This window comes from Metopolophium dirhodum, chromosome 5, assembly GCF_019925205.1.
Source record: "Metopolophium dirhodum isolate CAU chromosome 5, ASM1992520v1, whole genome shotgun sequence".
Taxonomy (NCBI): domain Eukaryota; kingdom Metazoa; phylum Arthropoda; class Insecta; order Hemiptera; family Aphididae; genus Metopolophium; species Metopolophium dirhodum.
The window spans coordinates 18,430,037-18,451,123 of NC_083564.1; the positions used below are offsets into that span (position 1 = coordinate 18,430,037).

Sequence of the window (21,087 nt, forward strand, 5' to 3'; positions counted from 1 at the left end):
CTGTTGTAACATTATATCAGGAGCCTTGCATTACATTTCCACGCTTTTTTACCCAACAAATAAACTTTTATTGATATTTATAGAAAAAAAACTAAAAAAAATTGAAAACTGACAATGTCCGTAAACAGCTCAATAAGAGTCAAAATTATATGGTGTATAGAAAATAAAAATATAAATATTCAGTAAAATTTTCATGTATCTACAATTATTCGTTTTTGAATAACAACAAAATAGCAAAATCGTTACGTGAGAAATCGAGTGAATATCAAATGTTGTAAAAATATGAATTTTAAACGCTGATAAAAATTTAATTTGACTTTCTTGTAGACAATTTTTTTTTTTTTGATTAAGGTAGACAAACCTATGGATAATCTTGTATTACATTTTCAAATCTTAGATTTAAAAAGAAAATTTTTTATGAATTCTCATTTTAATATAATTTGCTAATTTTCGTGATTTTTCCGTATTTTGTCAAGATTTGAGCTTTAAATGTTTTTAAATAAAAACTGTAACTAAGGATTTTTAATATTTTTCAAATATCATTGTAACAATACAGTAGGAGCCTTGTACTAAATTTTCAAGCTTTTTTACCCAACAAATAAAGTTTTATTGACATCCATAGAAAAAAATACTAATAAAATTGGAAACTGAAAATGTTCCTAAACAGTTCAAAACAAATCAAAATATTTTTTAAATTTTATCGTGTATAGAAAATGCAAATATAAACAACCGGTGAAAATGTCATGTATATACGTTTATTTGTTTTAGAGTTACACCAAAAACCATAATCGATGTTCTCAAAAACAGATTTTGCGTAAAAATTCCCGTTTTTCCTTCATTTTTATTTTATTTTTCATGGTGCTTTTATAAACTAATGGGAAATTTTTACTTTTTACCCCCCATAGTACCAACCAAATTCACTTTCCTACCAGAAAAGTTACTGTTGAAGAAAATCGAAGGATTTTTGCTGTCCTAAAAGGTGATGACAGACAAAAAAATAAAAAATAAAAAACACACATCATTGTAAAATCAATACATTCATCGTTCCACTCAGAATCTAAAATTTGATTTTATAAAAATTAATATTTAATATTTATATTTTCAAGTTGTTTTATTTCTTTTGTGTATATTTATTACGTGTGTTTACTGTCATTATTTCGTAGTGCATTGTTCATTCTCTGTAAACATCGATCGGTCATAGTATTTAAAACACATGTATTTACGAGCGTAAATATTTAAACTTATATAGTTATATATATATATATTTATATTATTTATTATATTTATAATTTATAGCAAAAATACCATTTTAAAATTATTAATGCAAGTGCATGTTTTAAATAATTTGTTTTATTAAATAAATAAAGATTTTAAGTGCAATTATCTATAACATCTTATCTATATAATTTTTACTGAAACGTATCATAATTTTGGATTCGTATTACATAAATTATAAATTATAATATATTGTTTAAATTGTACATACAATAATTGCATAATTACTTATATATATATATATTGAAAAGTTTGAAATCGTAAATGATCACTTTGTATGTATTTATATATATATACTTCTGCTACCTACACTCGAACGTTTCGTCTTTAAAAATCGTTCAAAATTAGATTAGAGGGTTCAGACGCCGCAACGTTTGTGTACGCCAATAGTAATGCCATTTTGAGGCGCAGTAATGGCGTTTTGAGGGGTGGCAAAAGCTTTTGGCTCGGTGGCCGGACGACGGAGGTATTATATATATATATATATTTATAAACGTACACCCTCATCCCAACCGACTCCACCACCGCCCCTGTCACTGTGGGACATTAGTTTTCGTTGAACGGCGCTTTGGATCGGCGCCGCGGCCTATTCATTAGTACAGAACAACGCAGTCGAGCGGGACGGGGTGGGTATTGTGTACTTATTTACTGTATATATATAGTTATATATATGGTATAACCGCCTTCGACGCGTAAACTTTAAATTACGGTTGATTTCTCCCTTAATGTCGTATAAGATTTACAATTTTTGTGCGAGTTTCCTTGGTCGTTACACCATTGCGCAGCGTCGTCTGTCCGTCAGCACTGTAACTGTACCTATACCTACGTTGTATGTACCTATTTACATAATATGGTAAGACAATTAAATACATTTCCGAACCTCAGATCCCACCTTTTCTATATTATTATATTCCACCTCCCGCGCGTCACAAATTATGATTCTAATGAACCCCTGATTGGCCGCATGCACGCCTTGCCAATGTTACTGCGACCCGCGCCGTTTCTCGACTGTACATAAATTATATTTAGGTTCTGTTTATGAACTGTTGTGTGTAAACTTGTGGATTAACTTTAGTTGTCTACCCGTGTCATTTTATTGTAACTCCCAATTTATATTTTACGTTATATTCTCTCTCACCTCCCACCATTCCCTTCGTTATAAATTAACAAATAAATAGGTACATAAATATGCGTTACGACAGAAACGCGCGTGTGTTCAGGCCACATATGCGTGTGAAATTTAAATTTCCCGCTCTGGTACCACAGAAATCCGCCGAATTCAATATCATTATACGAGATAAGATGATTTTTACGACGGGACGTGAAAACAGTGAACAGATGATTTTGTTTGGAAATTTAAATAATTTTAGTACCTATATACACACAATACACCGACTTTCGTTATCGTATAGACGATGTACAATGCATTAATGCATACTATAATACAAATTAATATACAAACCTAGGTCGTGGGTGGTTTGCAGATCGACTTCCCAGAAGTGCATCGCGTGCAATGTGCATGGGTTGCGATACAATACATAAGTATTATAGGTACCTTGCATGAGACTAATCGGAGATATAAAGCTGTAGTCCGTAAGCTGTGGAACACTATACTATAGTACTATATAATATTATAATATGATAATACTATGAGCAGTGAGAAGTATTTGTTTATTATGAACTAAATAATATAGATTACACAAACATTTCATTTACATGCGTCAAACTAAATATTAGATAGAATTATTATTATAAAGGTATATACTTTTATTGTTATTATTATCATCGTATCGATCAATTGTTAGTCATTATTTATTAATTATTTTAATTAATAATTCATGTCGAGAGTTAGAGTATTTGTTTTAATTACTCAAAAATATTATATATACCATTATACCACCTATAGGTACTGTGGACATATATCCCAACTGTGTTAAAAGAACCCCGTAATTTATCATGTCAAATTCAAGTAGGTGTGGATTTATTTATAATAATTAATCGTCGAGGGTTCAGAAACACTTAAATTGATGATCTATCAAGTTTTATTTATTTTTCTTACTTCCGTTTGGTTTTCCTAATTCACAAAGAATCCTTATATTGAAACATAATTAAATGTTTATCATTTTTTTTTATATTTACTCGTTAGAAGATAATATTGTGGGGTTTAGTTATATAGATAATATAAGGAAAATCACGTTTGCATACATAATTAATTAATTTCAGTTGAAAAACAATAAACGATATTATATATTATAATATATATAATATTTTCACTAAAATTATAAATGCAGTTTTCGGGTCGCCAACAATATTAATTAATAAATATTGAGTAATAAATCTGAATTTTTTGAATTTATACTCGCATTGATATGTGTCCTAAACTGGATGTTTCGTACATTATTATTTAATATCTGTTCAAAAAAAAATATGAAAAAGCCATTTTAATAAAATTATCAGTGTTTGGAAAGAACGTCGTTCACGTTCATATTTAGTGAACGATACGTGAATAATCAATCGAAAAAATCAATATTTTTTATGATATATAATATTTTACGAATTATAAAAATAAAATTCATGAAATTCCGTGGGCACGCCTGGGCATAGTACAACAATAATATTATGATTTCCACGATTTCGTATTAGTATTTTAAGTTTAAACAATACATGAAAATAAAATAAAATAAATTAAATTAAATTAACGCATTATTTTCAAAGAACGTGAACGTGTTCATTTGAAAAAAATATGAATTTGAACGTGAACGAGTTCGTTTTTTAAGCACTGGACGTGAATGTGAACGAATTCATTTTTTTAGTGAACGATCCGAACACTGAAAATTATTTATATTTTTATACCCACTTAAGTATTCAACTAAAATAATATATTACCTAAATTATATTATTAGGTATGTTAACAGTAATTTAAAAATTAGGTATTATAATTAGTTTCTCGTGATTATTATTTGGTTAAGGATGAAATTCTATTGTTCAGTGAATATAAACAGCGAAAGGAATTAAAATGTCCTGATTTGTATCCACAAATAAAAATTACCACTTTCTATGGATGTTAAAATACTTTTAAAACGCTTAATTTGATTTCAAAACAAAATTTGAGTTATAAAAGTTTTCAAGCAAACCACAAGATAATGACATTACAATTATTGTCCTCACCCTGTTTTAAATTAAGCGTTTTTGTTTGCTAAAATATACTTAATGTTAAATAAAATATAAACATAACTTGTTTTTATAAAAAAGTTAAATAAAAAAAATCTGTTTTAATAATATCAGTGTAATATTACAACCTTTTGTGTTTGCTCATATAGTAGACAATCTAATTAATTATTAAATATTATATATTTATAAATATATTTAGTTTAAACTAATTATACAGATTGTTTTATGACAATGTATTTTCAATTTTTCAAACTTCAATCAATATATTTCATCGTAAATTAATTAATAACTTAAGTAAATACTATTATTATGATGGTTATGAAATATTATTCAAGCAGCTGTAATATCTAGCAATTTTTTTTAAAGTAAAAACTGAATAATATACACACGTCAAGAACACGAAGGACATACTATGATGAAAAATTAATTTCCTATATATTATAGTGTTTACAAATAATTAACGATTACATTGTCACTAAATATTATACTTTTAAACGTTTATAAAAATTATCAAAACGTTTAATATCAAACATGGAATGAATTACGATGATGTGTCAAAGTAAAAGTCTAAAAGTTTCTATGATGTTAAGAATATTGACAATTGAACGAAAATAAAACAAAATATTTATTAAAATCTAAAAATAAAAGGTGCCATGGGTAATCAAAGTGGCAAATATAGGGCAATTAATGTTGAGAATCATGTATTATTATGGATTTAATAAATACTGAGATACTTATAAGTATACTGACATATTACATTTCCGTTCCAAGTTACTATTTTGATTTAGATTGTTTGTATTATTGATAACAGCCATTTATTCGTTGATATTTTAATTTTAATATCATTTAAAATGTATTTTAGGAATTTAAAAAAACATAACAGAAGTTTCTAAACTTTGAAAAATAAACTGTACAAATCACTTTTTAATTTGTTGGATACCTTTGTAAAAATGCAGATTGGAAAAAGTTTTAAGATTAAAATATCAATTTATCTTAACATAATATATATTATATTTCTTCGGTCCGTGTGTTTTTTCAAACCCCTCATAAATGGCTGCACCGACTTTGATGAAATTTTTATTATATTATTAGATTTATATTTGCATTATTGATCTATGAGACGAGTTATTTATATAAATAAGTAGTTATTTTTTGTATTGAGCTAGGTATTTTTAAAAATTACGTACAACATATAATATTATTATACTTTATATATTTTTAAAACGTCTGTCTCGATAGCAGTTTCAAATAATTATTGATTGTGACGGGATGGATATACTTAGGTGGGTTCAAAAAATGTTGAAGTCTACAGTTGCGCTTCGTTGCACGTCTGTGTATCCACAAAACAAAAACGTTTCCTCGCTATAGTTATTTATCGAGTGTTCAAACTGTGAATTTGTCATTAGTAGAATTATTTCTATTGGCTTATTGAACTATCTCCATCGGGGCGCTTTTATCTCGCCTTTTCTCATATTATCCATACATAATACGTACACTGGTACTGCCTTCTAAGTTCTCCGCCATGTATAATATGCAACCTCTATACGGTTAAATAATTGTACATTTGTACGCACACAATAATTATTATTTGTGGTCTTCGATCGCTCTTTCTACCATTGCGCCGCAGACGAGACGACCACGCTGTACTCTAATCGACATCAGTCGTCATTGTTTCTGCACAATGCCCAAACACTTTGTACCATTATTTCACCCGTTCGTCTCTTGTACAATATATAGTATTGTTCCAACCATTGTACCACCCTGGTGGGTTTTTATAGTAATGGTCCTTTCCTATTGTTTTCGGGATTTTTTCTTTATTATTTTTTTTTTTTTGACAGAATGAAACATCTAATTTTTCCACCCCGAAATATGTATACATATAGTATATACCTATACTAAATATAATATATAATGCATTCATATGTGTAGACCTTTCAAAAAATTATATTATAAGGTCGGGAGGTGTATGCATATTATTATATTTACATTCTCGGACATGGTGATTCGTGAACGTGACAAGCATATGTAGAGGGTTCAATATAAAAAATAAAAAAATTAAACAGCGAGTCACGTTGAATGCTGTAGACACACGTTTTTCGATTCTGTTGAAAAATAATAATTCCACCACCGTCGGGGATGAAATATTATATACACGTTGCGTAATATTGCCGACAGAAAACAATATTGGCATATAAGTACACATATATAGAGTAGGTATACCTTTAGATAATTGAATTTTATACACAGATCGGACTTAGGAACCCTAGTGAAAGTTTCTCAAAAGAATAAATAGAATTTATTTTATATAAGTTATATATCATATAACCTGATGAAAAACGGCTGATCTCAAAGTATAGTATGCAAATATATTATTACACTATGGGAGGGGGGGGTGGGGGGGAGGATAACATTCTTGGTAATTTTTTTAAAATATTAATGGATACAAAAAAAAAATAGGGTAAACGGTTTTTTTTTTGAAATTGCAGTTTTTGACAAAATTGATTTGGTTATTATGCTGTTATGTTGTAATTCAAAATGTAATAACATAATATTCTTGACATATTTCAAATATATTACCATTTTAAATACACAATATAGTTTTCAAAATAGTCAACTTTTTTTAAACTATCATAGACATTTGAAATTTTTGAATTTTTGGAGTTTTTGTTTTTTAAGCGTTAAACAAAAAATGTATGCTTGGTCAAAAAGATTGAAAATGTAATACAAGATTCCGCATAAGTAGCTCTCGTAGAAATAATAAAAATACATATATACGACTATTTTTTAAACTCAATTCGTAAAAATCACGAAAATTCGAAAATTATTGTGTATATAGTTATACATGTAAAAAGTATATATAGGTTTATACTTTTTAAACTTTTAATTTTAGATTCTGAGCAGAGCGAAGAAGCTAGTGTTTATAGCTTAATTTAAAAGTTTTTTCGAACTGAAACCCAAAAAAAGAAATGTGTGTAGTTTGTAGTTATGTATTGTATAGTTTTATAAAATATATTTATAAGTTTCTATTTTAATTCTCATTATTTTTTTTGTATAAATTTGTTCACCTTCATTGATCGCTTATTTGTTTACGTTGAACAACTGTACAACACTTTTAAAGTTCCATTATTTAATGATATTATTACCTAATTTACATATTTAATTTAAGGCAACATAAAACTCAGAATATGCATTTCGTTTATTTTATTCTTTCCAGTTTACCTAAAAATCAATAGATTTTTTAGACGCCGATTTCACTAAATCTATTCTGATAAAAAAAATGTATGTCATTAAATAAAATCACAGGATTAAACTGTTAAACTATGTCATATTGTGTAAAGTGTGCCTTTTCATCGTAAAAAATTGTGGTCTGCTGAAAACCCAGAATGTTATGATGCGTCAACAAGGTTTAGAAACGTTGTTAACGGATTCATATCCTGTAAAGGATTTGAAAACTAACAAAATAAACCTTTGGATTTCGTTTTGATATTTCAACCACCCATTTATACCCTCGAATATGTTTTACCAATGGCGTAATAGCGGTGTAAACATTGACCGAAGCGGATTTAAAATAACCTCTGTATTACCTTCAACTTGACTTGTGTAACCGTGTTTATCGTATTTAAAACAAAGGTTTACTTTGCCAAAAACTACATTTTGAAAAAATAAATAGTATTTTTCGAATGCTACAAAAATTCTATAAAACTAAAAAGTTAATAACTAACTTACTTGCATTTATTTGTTTTAACCAACACATTATATATTAGCATTTAAAATTGTAGGTATAGTTACTTGATGCATTTTGAACACTTAGTATTGCTTTAGTATCTAATTTATTTCAATTTTTCAAATAAAAATATAGAAAGGTCATAATTTTATCACACATCATAAGATTTCAATTTGTCTATACATTTAACTGTTGAGGGTTTTAAAAAATAATTTATAAATTATGTGATAAACGCTTTATCTGATATATATATATATAATTAATATTAATTTTGCTTTAATTTAATAATATCACAAATAAAATAGTATTTATTCATCATAATATTATAATATTATTATTTAGGTTTTTGTTGAACAAATTAAACAATCACACCCTAATGAATATTTATATAATAAATAGTAGGTAGGTACAATGTACACGAATAATTAATATTATATCGTTAATGAATAATGGGACCTTGTCGTTGTTCTTCAAGTAGGTATAATAGGCCTTGTGAGGTAAAAACAAGTCATAAACAGAAATATTATTACCAGATTATAATAAGCGTAGGTACATAATATATTGCTAATCCCAGGTTGTTCCTCTACGAAATCACACTCAGTAAATCATTTTTTACCCGAAAGGGTCACATCGGTCCGATATAAATCACAATATTTTGAGTTGACCATGGGAATTTCGTATTACGATATTAACACGCGGCGGCCTTTGTGCCAGCTGATAGTTTATATATAAACCGCGCCTATATAATATGTTAGGTTCATTATATACATGGTGAGAAAATCATGTTCACCCCCTTAGTAATATGTTTATTCAATTTCTTATTTTTGGAATTTTAAGTACCTACCTACGACCTACGTATACTTAAAGACCACATTATTTTCTAACACCGAGATTTTTATACCATTATTTCAATTAATGAAAACTCCCCTATTTTAGTGTACCTAGGTACATTTTTAATCCGGCGATTTTTTTGATAATTTTGAATATCTATCTTATTAATTAAAATTCTAACAGGTAGGTATTTTATGAGTTATTAAAATGTATGCACTAAGGATATATTAGTCATTTATAATGGTTTTACGTAAGATATAAAACTGATATAGGTAGGGAATATTTAGTCAAGTACTTCGATACTATTACATCCTATTAAACTCAAACAATTTATATAAATTATAAAATGTTAGTATACCTAGATCAATATTACTATTAATATAGTTTCCAAATTATCTTAACCACCATATCTTCTAAACTTGTAAGTTGTAATGAACTATTTTCCTTTGTAAACTAAGTTAAATAACTCTATTATTCGTTCAAATATCAATTTATATAATATTTCAACAATAAAACAAATCTGCTGAACAGTTTACACTGAGAAATATAATTTTGTACCAATCGCCTCTGAAGACATGTCTTAAATTGCAACAAAAAAATTATATTTATCAAATATTATAATTAACAACCTTTCAAAATAGGTAGTTCCAAATCTAAAAATACAGCATTTGTAAAAATGCGCATAATTTAAGAATAAAATGAGGATGAGCATTTTTGATAAAGCCCCCGTATGTACATAATGTGTGTTCGTCTTTAATTAATGATTCAAACAAATTAGTACTAAAATTCAAACTCTCTTCTCACGGTTTCTACGTTGAAGCTGACGACAGTTTGTTAATTCTCTTTTAAATACGTGAGTCCTTCATCCCACAAATCTTCTTAAAAAAGTCTCCCTTTTAGCGTCACCACATATTTTATTCACAACCAGCTTCTTTTCACTGTCCTTCGTCACACCGCTTCCCAAGTCATAACTCATCATAACATACGGGTCCGTCAACTCATGTTCGGTGCCTGTACTTCTCGAACAACCTGTATTTTTGAATTTTTATATTATATGATAATATGTAACCTTTAACCTGATATATTCATCCACTACTGCAGCTTATCATAAATGTATTATACTTCTTTACTATATCGTATTAACGGACGTATGGCGTTGAAATTCCAAAAAATAAATACTGTATATTAAATGTATATAAAACATAAAAGCATTTACCTGCTATATATATCGGTACCTACCCTGCTTACATACCGGATAGTAGCGTTGTAAAAGCGTTGTCTTTTCACGGTTATTTAACCCGATACAAGCAACAAGGGAATCTTAAAATTCTTTCACGGTGATAATGCATCACATATACTGTGTACACCTGAGACTTGACATGATGCTGTATCAGAGAGTGTAATCTGAGCATACCTAGTCACTGGGAAATAAGCCCGCGTCATGTCGTGTGTCGGATGTCCAAGAGTAGACACTGCTGCAGTAGACATCATGCATAGCATTTATGATTTTATTTACGCTCGACAGCATACAAATTTACACAATTGGTCAACCCTAGATACCACAAACATTTGTTCGGTTGTAATATTTAAAATACGAGTAAATGTTATTTTTTTCTCTAACGTAAATTAAAATTCACGTAATATTCTGACGCAGTTGATTTCGGAGCAAGTAAAAATTACAGTTTACGCAATACTCAACAACAATAATGAGCAGTGAACTAAATAAGATTTGTTTATAACACGTACCTATCTTTTAATTATTATGTTTGTTTATTTATGTATACAGGTATATTTATATATAGGTACCTAACACATAATTTTACTAGGTTTAGATACGAAAAAATCTTTTAAAAAAGTGTTTTCTTATACTTTTCACAAACTCTGTACAATTACCAACTTCCAAATTATTGTTTATAAGCACACTATACTCGCATTAAAATAATAAGAAATAAGATGGCTATAGGTAGGTATTATTTTTATTTTATACATTTATTAAGTATTTAAATATTAATTGTACGGTTTGTGAACCACAAGTTCAAAAACATCACCACGTATGACTTTTTTATTTAAAAAATGAATAAGGCACATGACATTGAGATTAATTAAAAATTTAATATTATGAAAAATGCCTGTACAAAATATAACTATTTTATTATCCTCTCCATAATATAGGTATATAATAAATTACCTATATGACCTACATTTTTTTACCACAATATATAAACCTATTAAATAGTGTCATAGTAATATTAATATGTCACATTAGGGTTTATTATATTTGTGTATACCAAATAAATTTAAATATAGTGCCTACTTATATAAAAATGTACAATGTATATTATAGTGTTAATGATTGTATTCCCTAATAAGTTATGAATTTACATTTAAATACTGCTATAAATTGTTTTGGACAATTTTTTCCACATTAATCCATTTAATTTTAGGCTTTATAAATCCCTATATTATTTAGTGTTTATAAAAATAAATTAAAGGCAAATTTATTATAATTATAAAATAATAATAAATAATTTAATAATGAAAAAAATATTGAAATGTTCAGCCTCTAAAAAGTGTTACCGTTGCAATTACGTCTTAAATATGCTGCACTGAGTTAATTTGAACCTAATTAGTATTAAATCTTTTAATTATTTAAAAATAAAGTAAATATACGCATTATAGTTTACGAATAATATTATATTTTAAAGTTTATTTTCAGATACAACAAATATTTTCCTTAATTAATTTATAACTCCTTCAATTTTAAACTTTCGAGAGAAGGCTACCTATTTTAACAATAAATAATGTTTACCTCAACTTGCTTTAATTGTATACATATTTATTTAGTAGGTATACATTATCAGTATAGCACATGCGAGACTATTTTAATTAAAAACTTACTTAAATTTAAATATAAAACTGGATAATGTGAAATAGCAATACATAATCGAATACAACGGGGAACACATTAAAGTATTAAACCAAGTATAATAATATAATTTATCAGTCTAATTCTGTATGGATTATAAAAAAGATTCAATTGACATTTTCAAAAATTGATTTTCAATAACCTTGCAATTCTTGAATAATATTACTAAAGAAATTGGTACGATAAATATTATTATTTATTGAAGAAAATTAAACGAAATAGATATTATGAGTACCCATATTATACGTTTTCATTAAGTTATCACAATGTTATGAGTATTAGACACATCGTTTATTTATTATCTTATTAAATAAAAAATATAAGTATAATAAAATCGTATTCACAGAATATTTGAATTAATTATTGTTATAATAATAAATTAGTTTAATTTTAATTTTTAATTTTATTAACAATTGATTTGACATTTTTTGAACAATTTATTGGTAGTTAGTGTAGAAGAAAAGTAATTTTGTACCTATCATGCTTTTCCGACTATGTTTATAACTATTAATTATCTATATAAACACAGATGTATCAAAACATAACATCGCATCGTCTTTATTCAGATTTTCTATTATATGTTCGATCAATTATGTTTGTATTTTAAATATATAAAAAAATTTAGAGTAAATTCACGACAGAGATAAATGGAAAATCATTAAAATTGTTTTTGTCAATTTCAACTATTTTTATTTCTTTTTAACCTATATATGTATACACACTGTTTGCACTGTATGGCATACCCACACTTCTGCTGATCAGTTAAGACCGGTGCTGAATAACGTGCAGGATATAAACTAGCTAAATCCATCAATACCTCAAGCCTGACTTACATCCACTAACTGAAGGATTTCCTTGTATTTCAGTAAATTGTTCATATGTTGTATATTATTTTTTTGCAATTTCTATTTTGTTATATAGGTAGTTTTAAATCCATACAATATTTTAGACTCTGAGTGGAGATATGTATTGGTTTTACAATAATGTGTAGGTAGATATATAATATATATATCTATTATAATATAGATATATTATTTCTGTGTATCTGAAAATATAAAAAACGCTTCAATCTTTATTATTAAGTTTAGTTTTTAGTAGGAATTTGGATCTTGTTGGTCCTTTAGGGGGGGGGGTTATTTTCGTAATATATATATTTATACATCATTCATATTATCAATGTATATTATAATATAATGTCGTATTATAAATAGTAAAACTATAAGAATCTGTCACAGTATTATAATTTTAAAGTAAATATATTTATTTAATTCTGATACCAATATGAAAATACAACGAATTAAGAGATAATACGTAATATTATATTTTGGGTTCAAATTATTTTTATTGATGGATAAAAAAGACGTAGGTACACCTACACAAGCTAGGGTCAACCCCCAATCAATAATATGTAAATTTAAACTATACCGATTGTTAATTCAACGTAGTTATGAAAACATGCAATAGAAATGTCATATAATAATTTGTATATAGAAAACCATAAAATTATTAATTCAACCTACGTATATATACGGGATGACAGGCGTTACTGTGTTACATAATATTAAAATGTTATAAATAAAAATTGAATTAACTTATCATTGGGTACCAATATTATACAATAGACATATTTTAATTTTCCTCAATAATTTAAAATAAAAAGTGTTAACATGCATCTTTTAATCCGTCATAATAATTCATAGACCTGCTAATTGGTACACACATTTTCTATTCGAGTGGAGCGATAAATAAATTGTTTTTTTTTGTGTCTTTCGTCGTCTTTTGAAGCTTAATAAGCTACTTGTTACATTTTAAATCTGTTCAGTGTTTTTTTAAATTTGTAGGTTCAGTCAAAAATGTAATACAAGATCCTGCACATAAGTTGTTCTTATAGCAATTTATTAAAAAATATTAAAAATACATGAGCACAATTATATAATTGTTTGAAGTTCAAATTCCGACGGAAATGGATATTTAAATAAAAAACAGTAGTTTTAGACTGGTTGTAATTCCAAAAATATTATTCGGAGGGACTTGAAAGTTTTCTCCATCACATATATTGTAAAATATTTACTACAAACAATATTTTCAAAGTATTTAGATTAATATTGTTAACAATTTTTGCGTAAAACTTATTGCATCATACCACCAAAGGTTTTTAGTGAATTCTGTGTTTTTTTTAAGAAAATCGTAAACTATATTCAAATATTTTACATTAAATTAAAGCTATATAACGTCCATAATTATGTAATATTATATTAATTTATTTATTTTATTTTAATCGGCAATTTACAAAATATATGTGGAAGTACATAAATTAAGGTAAACGATAATAGTACATATTGATTAAAAAAAAATAAAAAAATTGTATGTTGACACAATTAATTAAATGATAAAAATGATTACGCTAGAAGATGTGTTATGGACTTTCAGTCGATAACTTAGTGAAAATAAGCAGAGCTAAAAAATTGACGAAATGTAGTTTGTCACAAAATGGTTTTTTTTATCTCAACTTTGGTAAAAATATTATTTTTTTTCTTATTGTTCAAGTTCAGTCAAATATATTAGTAAAGGTTATCGTATTCGAATCCATTGTTGCGAAAATGCTCTCTCTAGAGATTGTATTTAAGCGTGTTTGACGACAATTCCTAATATTTGTTCAACTAACAATGGGAAACTTTAAATAATAATAGTTAATATAATTAAGAAGTTTGTGGTGTCAAAAGTTTTTCAAAAGTGTAATATACTTGCGAATTGATAGAAAATGGAATGAAACGAATTAATTTTCAAACATGGAACAGTTGAATAACATTTGTAAAAATAAAGTTGTCTTGGTTTTGTTAAACTAAGTAAAAGTAGTTCAACTGTAGCTGATTTAGTCAATTCTGATAAAAATCCTTATTAAACTTGTCAAAAACAGTACACCTGTACTTAAACATACTGGTTACTCGATACCTAATGAATAGCTGATATAATTGTTACATAGTTAGGCATAATTGACTGTATATTTAAAATTTCAAAACGAAATTTCTGCGCATTCATCGATTTAAAACAATAATGTGTAAAATAGTCAACTAAAAACTAAATATTAAGTAATAACCTTAGAAAATAGTAATAAAATTAATTTTTGGCTGTTCTTCCCGAAATAGAGTTCTAATTTTTATTCCAATGCCTATAGGTAGTTTCATTTAAATCGAAGTATCGAACAGCATTAATAGGTATTTGGTTCGGTTAGAACACTGCAAGAAGTTCATTAATGTATTCAATTTTATAAACGCGGTAGGTACATACTATACTGTCTACGAATCAAAATAATAAAACATAACAATTTTAAACAACACAACATTTCAGCACGCAGATAAACATAACGTCCACGTTATAATGCAAAACGCGCACAATACCTACGCGAGCCTCGTAATACGCGCATACCTGTCTATAGACTATATAAATCTTATGAATTATAATATTAAAATAAGTATCTACCTATATGATATTATTATGTGTATATTATAACACTATAATAGTATAATACACGTCATGTACAAAGCTCGGCAATGTGTTTACTGTTTAGTTTAACCATTACCTGCATATTATAACCACCATGATAGTGGTTCGTATAATATTATAGTGGGAATAAATGCGGCTGCGGCGGCAATACCTACCTAGCTGTCTGTCTCCTCGCGCGCAGTATTCTCTTTAAAACATTTTTTTTTCGCGCGTTATTGCTGTGTCGTAAAATCCCCATGATGTCCCGCTGCCGCACGTGCGGCGGAAAAGTGCTTATGCGCCCGAGTCATCGCCGTCACAAGCGCCCTGCACCGCGTCGTCTCCTCCATTGCATATATATACTATTATACGAGCGGTAAATAGTAATTCGAACCGTAAAATTCTTCGCGATATAGTCAAACGTTTTTACGGTTTTGCGTATCTGGTGGGCTCGTGTCGTCGTCGGTGGCGGTGGTGGTGTGGTCGTCGTTGGTATAGTCGCGGTGCGCCGCCGCCACCACCCGAAAGCCCACACGATTCTATACAGCGGTCTTAACGATGTTTTTCCTGCTGTCGCTCGGTATACCGGGAAATGCGCACATGTGCTACTGGTAGGTACTTATTTCGTACATAACGTTATTACGGTAATATACATACATATATATATATATTAGGTATATATCATTACACACGCGCGTAAAATCGAGTTCGTTATGTGTACTAAAATAGTACTCGATACTATATTTATATTCAGCCGGTACCCAATTATATCGTTTTATTTACTATAATGCGTACTATATAGTTTGGTTGGATATATCGTATATTATAATATTATATTATACGTGATAGACTCGTGTTTCTTTGAAATGTATACAAGTGCCGGATTCCATATAAAACTTGATAATAAATTATTATATAAGATAAACTAAGAGAGAGAGAGAGAGAGAGAGTACAGTATTCGTTTTTAATATTTTATATCCCACTGACTGTATAATATAGTGTATAATATAACACGTGAAAAAATGAAGGAACATAAAATACGGCGCTATGTCGGTATATCTCGGTTTTATTGTATAGGTACCCATCAGTTCACGAGGAAATCTGCATCGATGTAGTACCTTGTTTGTGAACTAATTCAACCGAGATGGAAAACTCGGCTGTTAATAGCACTTGGTATAGTGTTATATTTTTGAAGTTGGTTAGGTGGTTCAAACTACTATCTAAGCTTTCCTGATATCTCTGAAACTTTCGCTTCAAAGTCGGTTTTTGAGTCTATAAGCTACAAACATAAGGACATGGCCTTTTGTAGTACATTCGAATTACAGACAATAAATTAAATTTTATTTTATTTAAAAAGATATCATGGCAACCCGTAGCGAGTCGGCCAGAGTATTTTTTTTCTCTAACCTCTAATGGCAACTACATAATATAAACAAAAAAATGATTAGATTTTCGTAAGCCAAAATTAAATTTACGTGACAGCCTCCCCTATTATAGTCACCAGCTGTAGGTTTTGAAAATAAGAAGCTAAAACTCGTCTCCGAGTCAAGGAATCTATTGATATAACTTGTATTGAAATCATTCCGGTAGGTTTAGAGACAGTGCATACAAACTTTTCAGCTTTATAATATGAGTGTTATATATTGTGTAGAAGAGCTATCCGTGAGCTCTCATTAAATGTGTACATTCAATTTAATCCTCCCCCTCCAATCCCTAGCCAATTATAAATCTTATATACATATTGACAACAATGATATTTGTACAATTACCAAAAGACATGATTCTCTGACATTGCAGGATTTTTTTCCACTCCAATGTCCTTATACTATCGTAGATATTTATTATTTTTTTATGTAACGAACTAAAGATATAAACTAGTACAATGTCTTTTGATAACAAATTGGAGTAGATAAATAGAGTGCTCAATTAAACTCTGGTTCATCATTTTTATTTAAACTCAAGTTTATAAATACATATAATTTATCTGAACAAAATAATATTGTGCCAAATTAATTTTTTTATGCCTAATAACGTTTATTGTTTTTATATGATGTAGTATAGCAGTATGATGAATGCACATTGTAGACGTATTGATTATAATAATTAAAATAATTGTATGGTATGTATTTATAATTGTTTAATGTTTCACAAACATTTCTTTTAAAGATATTTAGCAGTTTAGCTCATTTATTTTTTTAAAAAAACATTCATCAACTTGTACCTAAGTACTAATGTTTGGAATATCTTTGGACGGTTATTGTTTTCTTATAGCTTATACCAATTCGTAGAGAGCCTAGATAATAAAGGCTCTGTATATAAAGGCTATCTACCACCACCTATTAAGATAATTATTAAATGCATTCGAGCATGCATATTTTCTGTATCATCGAATATTATTGTGATAAATTCTCCTTTCACAATCTATTCGATCTCATAAAAAAATTAACTCTGGTGTAGGTATGTATATTGTTAATAGGTACGCCGTACGCGCGCCAATACCAGCCATATTCTGATATTACATTATTTAATAATATTAACTATGAAGAGGATATTATGAACAACTCGTTCCTTCGCATTCCTATGAATTCGACGTAATGACTAATGATTGAAAACAGCTCATGGACTTCCGATGCAATAAAAAAAATTATATAAAAATGCCAACAGTGCAGGTGCATAGTACATACCCACGAATAGTATTCGCGGAATATACAGGTGGTATAATATAGGTGGTTCGGTATATTATTTTTATAATGAAGCCAGGTTCCCACTAAATACATTAGATACCGAATCTGGTTTTGTACTATACGGAACTGTGATCCGTTTAACGTAAGACACTCATTGTTTCACAAGACACTAAAGTTTTAAAAATATTTCTTTCGCAAAATTCGAAGTCGATGCAACATTTTTAGAAAAAAATATATTTTCTATCATTATCATTTCTTAAGTTTTTACTCTTTTGAATGACAACATAGGTACATTGTTTTATTACGAAACAGAATTGTATTCTGAATATTTCGATTTATAAAAATCAAACTTCGAACAATCAATTTATTAGTTATAAGTTTATAACTTAAAAATGCCCCAAAAAGTAAAAAAAAAAACCCACTAAAAATGCAAAAAATTTCCCCAAAAAATGAAGAGGACACTTTTGTCTTTAATCCCAATCAGATTAATTTATATTATACTTTTGTAGGCTACAAATATTTGTACTATTTTCACTTCGCTTTATACTGCTACAAGTTGCAACAGATCTATATTATGCGTGCCGCGTGTGGTATAACTGGTATATATAATATATAAAATATAATTATTATCAATATATATTATAGTATGAATAATACGACAATATACATAATAAATACTATAATAGTACAGACTATATTTCATATAGGTAATCTGTGATAAAGCATGTACCTACCTACTTCGTACTTATACTAATATGTTATACTAAAAGCAGTCATGTATTTACCTGCGACTATTTAACCGAGGTTTTACTTGCAGGGTCTTACAAAATATTTAAAAACGTACATTTTTCTTAAGTAATAATATTATAATATTGGTAATAAATACGTGAATAATAATTACAATAAATTCAAAATAATGATCTTATTATTGAAACAATAAGAAGAATCTGTGGTATTACCTACCTATTTTTTTTATTTTTTTTATTAAAACCATGAAAAATTAACAATATACAAAAAACAAATACAATTGTATGATTATCAATCTATTTTAAGCTGAGCTTGAGTTAGAGATTGAGAGTTTTAATATGAGAATTATAATAATAACATCTTAAAAAAAAAAAAAAAATTATTATTTATTCATTACAAAATAGTTGAATGCTTAATAAACAGTATTATAAGAAATAATAATTAAAATTTGAACTAATTCTAAGAATTACCAGTTATATACAATTTTTTAATACTACATTTATGTAAATGGATTTTTTTTTTACTGATATGGCATTAAATAAAAATACGTAGGTCCTAAAATAGTCAACAAATGACTGACCAAAATAATTTTTAGCATATTTAACGGGGACATAAATTCTATTTATTATTTTATTTTCATAAAATGGACTACTAATTTTTGTTTTTTAATTAAACATTTAATAACAATATTTTTTTACAAATTGGTAATACACCCAAATCTTAACAGTTTTGTCGGGTTGACTCTTCCAAAGTACTGTTATTTAAATGGGTTCGTACCATTGTTTGTTTGATTAAATTGAAGCTGTTTTAAAATAGCATCACCTCCAAACTAGCTCATCTCGCTACTTATACTATAGACTATAATGATAAATTTATTTATAGAAAGGGATGACTTACCTCGGAACGTTTCGTCAGGAAGTTACAAAGCTTGCGGATACGCCTACTTAGGCAGTTAGACAACTAGTACGCAATTTGTGGGAATTTTAGTCGCACTTCACGAATAGATAATAAGAACACGAATAGGACATCACAATTGAGGCAACTATATTTTCAGTGTCGTAAACTGATAAAAAATTTACACCTTTTTTTTTTACATTTTTGTATAATATAATATTGATATTCGATACCATAGATTGTTGTATTATATATCTATGGTCGATAATCAATATTACTCGATACCACGGACTCGCGATACTAATTATTTGGCCTCGATTGAAATCATTGATCGCCGCTAGACAGGTTATATCCATGTTTTTATTATCTATGACTTCACAACAGAGAATCGCACTCTCGGACGACAACGCGATCCAGAATTGTGGCAGCGACCGTTTTTTTGAGACCGATCGGAACGAAAATATCACAATAATTACCCGCTCGCGAGTATGTTTCATACACATTATTATATTATAGGCGGCAGTCGTCACCTCGGCCAAATTCATACCGACGCCGTGTTTTCCGAGCTTATACCGCGGTCGTGGTGTCAAAGTTTATACCACAGTCACAGTATCCGAGTTTATGCTGCAATAATTATCGCGCGGCGCTTGATTGTCGACAATTTTGTGCGGCCATTCTTGGAAACGTCGCGGGCGAGTTTTCTAAGAATTATTCACGTCTGCCGTGCCGTTTAATTCGCGAGTGAGTGCGTATTATGTTATGTGTTGTAAAGTATTTGAGTAAAAGTATTCAAATACGATTTTGAATTTGATTTTTGATCGCGTAAAATAAAAATAAAATTGAGAATAAGATATTATACCTACATAATAATATAATAATATTTTTTTTTCACTGTGAGTTATTTTCAACCGAAAATTCAATACTTCAACAGAGAAAACGGTTGAGTAGGTATTTTAATGTTCCACAAAATGATACGGTGTAAAATGTTCTATAAAATTAACGTATAACATGAAAATCGGTTCTGTTGATTTACAAGGTACCTAATATTTTATAAAAAAAATTGAAACTGTTTGAAAGTACTTTTTTGAAGTGTTTGTATTTTTACTCAAATACTTTGTTTACTGAGTTATTATTATTATTATTATTATTTACCTATTTCAGTACGTATTTCAAATACTTTTCTAAATAAGTATCTGTATACATAAATGAAAACTTTTAAAATGTATAATTTACGAGACTAGTTGTGTATAGTGCGTCGATATTTTTGCGTATTTTCGAACTTCATTACTTCCGGCAATCCGGTCCGTCGAAACGAGTCGCCCGTTTTACCGAGGGTGCAGGTGGTGATTCAA

The 21,087-nt window shown here is 28.2% G+C and overlaps 1 protein-coding gene across 1 annotated transcript in view; it reads left to right on the forward strand.

Moving 5' to 3' along the window:
• Positions 1-21,087, forward strand: part of LOC132944361 (somatomedin-B and thrombospondin type-1 domain-containing protein) — a 112,672-nt gene that overhangs the window by 37,542 nt on the left and 54,043 nt on the right. The window lies entirely within an intron of this gene.